The following is an 11570-nucleotide window of genomic DNA, read 5'->3' on the forward strand; positions in this document are numbered from 1 at the left end:
TCAATCACATAGTGTTCATGCTCGTTTCATCAAGAAGACTGAATCTGTTCTCATATTGGCTGCCATTTATGTAGATGACATGATTCTTACTTGTACAAATTTGGATGTCATAAACAGTCTCAAAGCTCATCTTGACAAAATTTTTAGCATCAAGGACCTTGGGGTGTTGAGCTTCTTTTTAGGCCTGGAGATTGGTTATATATCAGAAGGAATTACAGTCTCTCAACACAAATTTACCAAGGAGTTGCCAAACTAAGGGATTACAACATTCAAGCCTGTGGTCACTCTAGAAGTGGGCAAATGCGACCCAACTCGACAACTCGATCGAAATCGACCCGCTAATAAACGGGTTTGGGTCATGCTTGTCAACTCGTTTATATATACGGGTTAACTCGAAATTGACACGTTAATAAACGGGTCGGGTTAGAGTTGAGCAGTTCAACCTGTTTAACCCGTATAACCCGTTTATTATTTTTAATAATTTGACAAAATAATTCAATCCTTAAGCTTTTAAGGGGCCCAAATTTATACCCAACTTTGGGCTCCTCTCACAAGTCACTTTACTAATTTACTCACTCACTTTACTGATATACCATATACCGCATCTCTAACCTTCTAGGGTTTCACTTTCACACTTTCACCCACCTCTACTTTCTCTCCCTTCGTTTTCTTCGCTTAGGGTTTCGCTGCATCTTCACTTCTTCAGTTCGTTGCGCCGCTTCGCTGCACCTCAGTTCGCTGCCCCTCAGACCTCAGTTCGCTGCGACACTTGGTAACTCCTCCCTGCGAGCCTGCGACGCTGCTGCATCTTGGACTCTTGGTAATAATTTTTCTTCCTCTTCTTTTAATAGAACTATTTTTTATTTATATTCTGCTGATTTATATTTTTGATTTACACAAGTGGTTGGGATGAATGTGGATTATGTGGAAGATGATGTATTAGAACCTTGTTCTTCCAATCAACAATCTGAAGCCTCTTGACTCCAATGATTTGGATTGTATTTTGTTAAACCTTTTGTAGTATTATGTATTTATGTATTGTATCAGACTTATTAAGTCATTATGTATTGAATTATTGAATCAGACTTATTTATGTATTGAATGATTGAATCAGACTTATTATTATGCAGTCTTTTCAGACTTATTTTAATCCTTAAGCTTTTTAAGGGCCCAAATTTGTAAAAATTAGACTTAGGCGGGTTAGAGTTAGAGTCAGGGGTTTCAACCCGTTTAATTAAACGGGTCGAGTTAGAGTCAATGGTGCTCAACCCGTTTAACTTTTGACTCGACCCGATAATGACACAACCCGGCACGTTACCCACCTCTACGGTCACTCCCTTACCTTTAAACACCAAGTTGTCCTCCACTGATGGCACTCCCCTTTCTAATCCTTCTCCATGAAAAATGAAGTTTAGTTGGCAAACTAAATTATTTTTACTAATACTAGGCTAGATTTGGCATACACAGTCCAAACTCTGAGCCAGTTCTTACAGGCACCTACTACTACTCACTAACATGCTTTACATCATGTTCTGAATTATTTATCTGCTATTCTTGGGCAAGGAATCCTGTAGGACATGGTTTCATGACCTACGCATAAGGTGCTTGAGCCCTTGATACCACATGTGAATGTGTTGGCGTAAAGGGGCTTACGAAAAGAGGAAGTCGCCACCGAGCCTTTTGGGTTTGCGGACACCCGAAACATTGGTGCCTAAAAGGCCCCATAGTCTGATTAGTAACCAAGTCATGGATTCGAGGACAGGTTACAGACTGAATCATTAACCCAGTCTGCCCACTGTAGTGGTCTCTAATCGGTCTCTTTTGCAATTCCATAGTCATAATCAGTGAATGCATATATATTTTTGTATTATTTCCTTAATCGCGCATAAGAACTATGATGCTAGGTGTGTTCATTGTTAAGCATGTAACAATTAAAGTAAACTAATGTCACTTTGATTAAAGTCAACATTAAAGGTACCTAAACCGGTTGTCCATAACTATCTGACTTTAATGTGAGCATAAATAATTACAGGTCTTTGTTAACAAGCATAACAATGGTGATGGCAAATATACAATGAAACTAACTAATATGAATGAATGACATGGATGATGAAACTAATTAATATGACATGAATTATGAACATGACATGAAACTATAAACATGAATGATGACATGAATATGAACATGACATGGATAATGATGATGACTAAATATTATGAATGATAATATAAGTATGACATGAACATGGATAACAATATGAATATGAATAATTGAACTAAAGACATGAATATGAATTATATGACATAAATTATGATTAAACTAACAATCTAATATGAATATGAATGACTAAACATGAACATGCATATGAATAACCTACATGAATGTAAACTAAAATTAAACATGAATTAAAGCCTACATATCTACATAAATGCAAACTAAAATTAAACATGAATTAATTAAACTAAATTGGTTTCTATACAGTTAATTAATTTATTAAACTCAAATCTTTATTAAACATAGTTTTAATGAATGATTACAGTGATGAATTAAGAAGGAAGCCTCATAATCGTGTTCCTTTGCGCGCTTAGTCGAAACAGACTTGTAGAATATGCTTAAGATGAATTAAAGATCAAGAAGATGTGTGTTCAATGTGTTTAAGAATGTTTGACAGTGTTTAGGAGAAGAATCGTCACTCGAAAATTGCCAAAACCTCTCGAACGAAAGTCGAAATAGGTATTTATAAGCGCGAACGGGTCAGGACAGAGCAACAGGCCACTTGGCAGCAACCCAAGGCTCCGTAGCAACGCAGCCTGGGCTGCGTACCTACGCAGGTCCTCTACATACCAGTGCAGCCAGGCCTGCGTACTGTCGCAGGTCTGGGCTACGTTGTGTCGCTGCTTCGTCGTCCTGCATTGTTGTGCAGCTTTTTCTGCGTACCTACGCAAGTTTCCTGCGATGCTACGCAGGCCTTTTTGCGCTGTTACGCAGGTCTAGATAAGATTTTCGGAGAAATAAAAGATTACGGAGTTTCTAAGGAAGATAATGACTCGTGATCCTTTTTTGGTTCGGCTTTAAGACTTTATCCAAGGAACTAAGCTTATCTTTTTTGAAAACCACTCTATCTTTTAGGAAAACAAATCTAGGTTTAGGTTTCTAGATTATTCCCCAAAACCTAGTATTTATTGTTTAAGACACACAAAAAAATTATTTTAAGACAAAAAAATTTTGAAATTAGGACAATGTTTTAAAAAGGTTTTTAAGACAAAAATGGTAACAAAAGTCAAAATAAATAAAAAATAAATAGAAATAAATAAAAAAATTATGAAAATATTTCGAAAAATTATGAAAAATCATTTAAAATGTGGAAAATTAATAATAACTTAAAAAATCTATTAATTGCCTTGGAAAAATTACCAAAATGCCCTTGAAGACCAAAGATGCCCTAAAAAGTCCAAAAATTCTAATAAATCCAAAAAAAATCGTTAAAGCACGTTTTGAACTTAGAAACACTGTTTTAAGACTTTATTTTCAAAAGAGGTGAGCATATTCCTCACGTCCGGACCTATTGCGGCGCGATAACGTTCAATTATCGGCTTGCAATTCGGGGAGACACGATCAGGTGTCTACAAATCCTTCTCAAAGCCTCTAATCAACTTCAGTTGCAAGCATACTCTGACTTTGATTGGGGTGCCTGCTTTGACACCAGAAGGTCCATCACTGGTTATGTGATGATGTCGAGAAGCTCACCCATCAGCTGGAAGTCTAAAAAGCAACCCACAGTGTCATAAATCATCTTCAGAAGCTGAGTACAGGGCTATGTCCTCAGCTGCTTCAGAGGTTGCATGGCTTGTTAGGCTCTTGGAAGAGTGGGGAATAACAAACATGAAGCCTGTTATGCTTCACTGTGATAATCAGTATGCCCTCCACATTGCTAAAAACCCAGTTTTCCATGGAAGGACTAAACACATTGCCATTGATTGCCACTTTACTAGGGGAAAGGTCCTTGAGGGGCTCATTCAGTTCACATATCACCCAACCTCTTCTCAGCTTGTTGATGTCTTCACTAAAGTGCTGCATTATGTTCAATAATTTAATGATCTTTTGGCTCAGAGCTCACATGCAACTACTCAGCTTAGCTCACAACATAATCATCTCCCAAGCCTCCCTGATTGTGTATGGTAGTTTCGTGAGTGTGCATGCATGCAAGCATGCACAGCTCCTGCCCTCAGCTCATGTGCCACATCATCACAAGGTTGTTGCAAGTTTGTTATGGTGATGTTAGATTATGTTAGAATCTGTTAGCAGTCAACATCACATGTGCCAGCTCAATCATCAATCCTTGCAAATCATATACTCAATGATGATTGGTTGGAATTGATTCCGTCGGATTGCATTGTTGTAATTTAATGTGTGTTAGTTTTGGTCATTTTGTGTTTCTTTCTAGAAGATTTTTGTAGTAAATAGCTAGCACTATAAATACTCTTGTAATAGAAGTTTGTATTTTAAGTTTGTTCATTCTTACATTCTTACAACTTCTTTGTAAGAGTTCTCAAGTAATGAAGCATTTCCACTTCTTCTTCTGTGATTATCAATGGAGTTCATAGTTTTTGTAGTCAATCTTGATGTTTCTAACACTGTCAATGTATTGAATTATTTGTTTGAGATTAATTTTTTATGATTGCAATTTGATAAACTTGTTGTTATTTCATATGATTCATCTGGCCAATTGATTATACGTCTAAGATATTGGATTATTAGCGGGAGTGAAAGTTCAATATTAGTTCGAGGGATTATCAAACGTCAAGTAGTATAATTTTAGGATATACACTTAGGGTGGTCATTTATATGAATTCACGTTCTTAATGAGTTAATGTCAATTGTTATGATCACGGAATTCAACCATTACAATATATTATTTCAACCCAACAATTAGTTTAATGTCATTATAGGTAGTATAAGGTGAAACCTGAAACCTAGAATTATCGTTTTATTTTACTTATCATATTTTATTAAATTTAGATTAGTTAATTTTCTCATCACTTATTTTAGATCGTCTAAATAATATTAAAGTTTCTTAATTTGGTAATTGATTACACCTCCTTGTGGATACGATACCTTGCTCACCCAATATTTACAATAATTGATCCGTACACTTGCGGTAAATTTAGGCCCAACCAATGACATGGTGCCATGGTGGTCTTAGACCAAAATCCAACATAACATAGCCACATACATGTACATATGTAGAGCCTTTCTCTCACTCGATACGGTACAATACAATACCAGTGCAACCTACTGCTTTGTTTGAAGTTAGGGACCTCCTAGTTCCCAGTTCCAACTACTTCTTTGAAAGACGTTCAACTTATCTATTCATACTAAAATTTTAAAACAAGTTTTTTGTTTTGCTGCATGTCATTGTTTTACAAGCCTCATTTATTATATTCCATTTTTATTTATTTATTTATTCTTTTTTCTTTTTCTTATTTTACAAAAACATCTCTATATTTTTATACTTTTTTATACCTTAGTCTTTACCTGATTAAAAATATTTTTAAATCATAAAATTTTGACATTTTTACTTTCAATTCTCTCTATAATATGTTGTGTATTGTTCTTTAAACTCGAAGATTATCATCAACACGTAATTCATAATTTTATGTACTCCCTCTATATTTAACTTTTTGAATGAATTTTAAACAACGATATAAACACGTGAAATGCACAAACAATAGACTAGTTATAATCAAAACTAAGTACAATATCACATAGTGGGTCCACTACAACTCTCCAATAAAGATTCACACTTAATATCTAGACTAAGAAATCACAAGTATGCAATAACTCCAATAATATGATAACACTACTACGAAGTACATTAATTTGTAGGCTCTTCAACAATTACCAATTAACATTGTGTTGGTTGTAAAGACAGATGAAATTGAGTTCGACTCAGCTGTTTCAACTAATCTAGTACAGAAGGAACTCCTTCATGCCATGTCCTTCATGAATACGAGTTCAGCACACTTTCTATATATCTGCCATCATCCAATCAAAAAAGGTCATTGCAGCCTCATGATAATTAATCTCTTTGGGCAGCTTACATCTTCACTAATGATCGCTGTATAATGTTCAGATGAGAGAAACGACGTGTCAAAAGAGATTATAAATACTATTATGAAACATGTAACTACTCAATCAAATTTTACACAATGAAGAAACTAAGTTAATTAAGTAGTGGAAACAATACCTTACTGCCCTGATTACTCCAAGTGCACTTGCTATTTTCATAAGCTTCTGAAACACATCAGAAAATGCACAGATGTGAGATAATTTATTGATGTATGAGTGCAAAAAGTTAGCATTCAAGTTTAAAAAACAAATGAGATGAACAAAGTGACACCTCAGTAAAGTCAAGACGATGGAAAGAAATCAATGATTGAATACTTACCGTGAGAATTAAAGCTGTAAGCCTGCAACTACTAGAAAAGCAACTAATAAACACACAATTTCATATGAAGATCGTAGATCAAAATTTAACTCAAAATCACAAGAATAGAAGGTGAACAGCTTTGTTCAGCACAACAAAGGAATTCATTGCAGCAAGTAAAGATTCGATGATTGAAGAATGATTACCTGCTCTGTATCAGAATACTCTAGCCTTTCTTCCATGCGAAGACAGGTGACATAAAACGCAGTCTTGCTTGTAGAAGGTATCAGCGTCTGCTCATGCAAATCTCAGGAAACTATTTAATCAAAGAAGCAATAGAACAATCACACTATCAGTAAATAAATAATAGTTATCGAGAAGGGGTGTTATGCGCCATCAAGGGTGATGAGTAATGGCATTAGGCTCCTGCTAACTCAAAACTTCAGTACAGAAATACTCCTGAACTTACATGATTGTCCTTGCAGTCTTTTTGGAGGTTGCTTAGCTTCTTGCTTGCAATGTCCTTGGAAGTTTGTTGATGCTTCATCTCTTATTTTAGAGATGTCTCCATAAATCAGAGAATTACGATTTGGGAGGCCTTCTAATGCAGAAGCTGAAAAGTCAGGCAGTCGGAACCTTGCAGCTGAATCATATACCTTATCCCCTGCAAGTACTCTTGATTGCCTCCAAGTTAACTTAATTGCATGCTGGTGCTTAAGACAGGGATATCAGATCATCATATCTCCTAAGACCTTATAAATTTGTCAGTGTGAAGACTGTGAACCTTATCAATGATACAATATTGGAGGAAAAGAACCAGAATAACTAAGAAATGAAGCAAGACAATGAACTCAAGAGCCAGACACATTACAAGTTTCATGTTTGCGTACCCCAAGTACAAATAAAATTTTAGAGCATATTACCTAAAGAAAGGTGAATCAATCGTAGTGGATTCGATTGATTAACAAACTCAATGGATCCTCCTGTTATATCGGCAATACCAAAAGCTGGGCATCTTTTGTTCATTATAACTTGAAGCTGCTCGGTGGTCAACAACCTAGGAAATCTTTGCTCCCAGTACATGCAATTAAATGCATCCAAAAGAAACTAAGTCAAACTCATAAGACATTGGTGTACAAGAATGATGAAATCGTTATTTTTTAACAATTGATAAATGAGATAATAGTAAATCCTACAGCTTCTCTCTTCTCTTATCTGCATAGATGTTTTAGGAGTTTGGTTGCAAGTAGATTGAAATGGAGGAAACATATCTTCTATGTATAAAAGTGACGAAAAGCTTTTCCTATATAAAAGGATTTTGTTGTGTCAGGGAATGATCATGCCCAGCTCCCTTCTGTTCCAGAGTTATAAATATGTCTACTCAAAGGAACTGCTAGAATCCACTGACAGAACCTGAGATAATTATAGGGTCACTAATGGGAAGTTCATGAAAAACTGGAGAGTAGTGCTCCGGATGTGAGTAGTAATCGGCCTGAAAAGCATTAATGCACGCATTTTCAGAAACCTGCTACATACAGTCATATAATGAAGCCTTATAATTAAATTGTTTCGAAAAGTTGCATTGCCAAGAGAGGCCATATATTACATTATTGAAAGTTTTATGGGGATCTTTGGGTTCAACCATATCTTTACTCCTCACAACATAACCATACACTTGGAAGATTCTCTTCCACACTCGAGAATGCTGGTTCTGGCATTCATCCTGAAATTGTAAATGGAAAATCAACATTGAAATCAGAATGTATTATTTGCGCATAAACTGATTAGGAAAAGAAAATTTAGCATCAAATACATATAATATATCTACTTACAGGCTTAGTTATTCTCATCACAAGCTGAAGAAATTGAAACAACAACCAGCAAGGGACCAGAGCACTCTGCCAATTACTATGTCGCAGACTTTTATGTGCCTTTCTTGTTAGTTAAGTATAGTAGTATGGCATTAGAAAACTGGTTTAGGCCTCGTTCTTTTCAGCTTATTTTCAACTCAGCTGTGCTTAATTATTCATTTTTACATTGCAGTTCAGTTCAGTTTTTCTCAGTTCCAAAGAACAAGGCCTTTACATATTCTTTAAATCATTTCACTAACCCCTTTACCCTAAAGAATTTGGGCAGTCATTCCCAATTGAATAAATTATCATTGTCCCGATGCTCACCGAAATTTTTAATCAGTGTCAAAGTTCCCCTTCAAGAAAAACTAAAACAATCTCAAAAGATGCACAAAAGACTAGCAACATTAAGTCTTTCTTGAAGGGGAACTTTGATACTGATTAAAAATTTCCGTAATGCTAGCAGGTGAGCAAGAGAGAGGGAGGAGGATACAATTATTACAATGGAGTCTTGCTAAAATCATGATAAATTCTTACTAATTCTTATGTCATGTAATTTGCAAATAATATTACTGATCAACATATGAGCTGTCTAATCCAGAAAACAATGATGGGAGGAATCCTCCACAGTAAAGCAGCTAAGAGAATTGAAGTGGTGACAGAAAATACAATGTCATAGGCCATGCAAAATGTCGACCATTCCAGCTCTGTCAGCATGTTTTCCAAAAGCTAGTAGCCTTTTCCTATGATCACCAACAGTGAGCTCATAATCATACAAAGTTGCACTTTCTGCCAGAATCTGCACAATACTATGTAAGTAGCAAAACAACCACCCGATTACACAACTCACGAAACACAACAAACCATTACAAACCTTGTCAAGCAAAGGCGCGTTTTCTTACTGTGCTTTATATGAGAAGAAAGAATAAGCTCTCTCGGAAAGGATCATTTCTAGCTGCAACCAAGTTTATAAGTTTTTTCATCTTCACAAAGAAGCATCAAAGTGTATTCATTAAAAAGCCACAAACTACCTTTGGTTGCTTTACACCTACAATAAGACCACATTCTGACAAGTTCTCAGATACTTCATACCCAAATTCTTCATAGAGGGTGTCATGGTAGATTCTCTTGGTAGATAGCTGAACAATTACCTGGGACACACCTGCTTTACCTTTCTCAATGTGAAGAAGTCAAGCGCAGTGAGCTGGTGTTAAAGGAGCCCGTGTTTCCCACTTGTTACAAGTCTCTAAAAGGATTCCAATAAATCCATTTCCGAGCATGTTGTCAGTGTCACTAAAAGTTACCTAAAGGTAAAACAAAAGCCTAGACAGATCAAATTCTCTACGAAGCATAAGTAGCTAATATTGAGAATTAGTAGCCAAAACTCTTGCAAGTACTATACTAATGCTCAGTATGGAAGTGAGCTCAGTAGCAAGGCCATTCTTGCATTGTTCTCACAGAAGGGAAAAAAACATAACTAAAGTTTCAATCAGCTTTGTGGAAATAAAAGCATTCACTTTTCATAGCCCAGCAATCTGTTTCCCTACTCAAACATACCGTGTGAAAAAAAGAAGATACGCCAATTTGAAAGCACTGTCTTAGCATCAATACAAAGATCCATACTTCACTAACCAGAAACTGACCATCAAAGCTATCTTAAGTTTTAACTGGTCGACCAGGTATATTAAAACTACAAGCACTCATATCAGTATAGATACTTTGCCTTGACTTGCCAACTGCAGTTAATCACAGCAAGCCAAACTACACTGGGGGTGCACAAGGCTCCCAAGTTTTTCCTACAACAGGTATATGGTAAATTGCTTAATGCATATTAGCCATTAACGCTACCAGTTAACAATAATCAATGAAACAGTTGTCAGACCTATTACTTCTCCAGGTTTAAATTATGTCAACTTTGTTTACACTTGTTTTCTAGTTGTTGACTAATAAAACGGGTTGTGAATTGGAAATCTCATTTTTCATATAAAACAGGTAGATTTGTACTTATTAAATCAACCTTAAACTTTATCTGTGTACTATATGCAAGCGAATTTCCTCCAAAGGTCAATCTTAAACGAACTTGATCAAATTTGTAACAATTTTCTTTGGGGTCATATGGAGGAATTGCAGAAGTCAGAAGATTGCAGAAGACTAGTAAGAAATGTAGATACTAGTAGTAATATATGATTGATTATAAAATCCAATTACAATGCTTCACCAACATACAAAATTCTCTGAATCTCAAAATCTGAAATATGTCCAAGTAATCTATCTTTTTTACTCCGTAATATTACTTATACTTACATTCAGGCCCTTCGTCATTCTCATTTGCTTCCACTGTTGTGATCATCATCCGATGTCTCAGGCTGCGCAAAATGCTTCTCAAACCAATACTGCTCAAACAAAAACTCCTCACGATCCTCAAAATATTTGTCAAACAAACTATCCTTCTCCATATTCAGTTCACCCTCAGTAAGATTATTGGCAAATAGCACTCTGTTAGTATCATCTATAGTCTCCTCAATCCATGGCAAATCATCAGGAGCACAAGTAGGGGAGACAAAGATATACCGATGGCTAAGAACGGATTGAAGTGCATCCAATTCGTCAAAATTGGTAACCGTGAACACATTGTACTTCTTCATTTCTTTCACAACCTCAACTGATTTATCCACCAACTCTTCAATCTGACCATCACCCTTCTCAATTTCCAAACGGATCTTCCGGAGCTGGCGCAAAAGACCCGTACTCGGGCTCGGAGGGGGAGAGTCCGACACAGGTTGAGTCTTACGTTCAGGGAGTTCCTTAACACCCTGAAAGTGCCTGATTATTTCAGGGAAAAAAAAAAGTGATTACGAATTGTACGGAATTATTTCATAGTACTGTGCAACTGTGGATATGAGACCCCGATTGAGAAGTATGAGAACAGATCTGAAGGTTTAGGAGTAAATTAACAAGAAATGATCGAACACGACGTCGTTTCTAAAATTCGTGAAAATAATTTTCATAAAATTGACATCACAGGCTGTCACTATCCGAAAACAGATGTCTTCATATTATTTTATGAAAAAATTCCAGGAATCCAGGATTATAAAACAGAAATAATTTTCGAAAAAAGAGAATGAAATTTGTAAATTAGTTTAAGGCAAAAATTATTCGGAACATATAATAAATGACATACGATAAAACGCATATTTACTTCGGAGTACACTATTAGATTATAAAATCATCCGGAAATAATAGGAAATTAACAACTCCAAACGTAAAATGAGAAATGTGAGTTAATTTAAAA

General features: G+C 35.8%; 1 long non-coding RNA gene across 1 annotated transcript; it reads left to right on the plus strand.

The window, feature by feature from the left end:
- Positions 1–274: 274 nt before the first annotated feature.
- On the plus strand, positions 275–1117 carry LOC130809715 (uncharacterized). Its single transcript, XR_009040910.1, has 2 exons — positions 275–820; positions 902–1117. It is a non-coding gene; the product is annotated as an uncharacterized LOC130809715 (long non-coding RNA).
- Positions 1118–11570: the final 10453 nt, after the last annotated feature.

The sequence above is a fragment of the Amaranthus tricolor genome, chromosome 4 (assembly GCF_026212465.1).
Source record: "Amaranthus tricolor cultivar Red isolate AtriRed21 chromosome 4, ASM2621246v1, whole genome shotgun sequence".
NCBI lineage: Eukaryota > Viridiplantae > Streptophyta > Magnoliopsida > Caryophyllales > Amaranthaceae > Amaranthus > Amaranthus tricolor.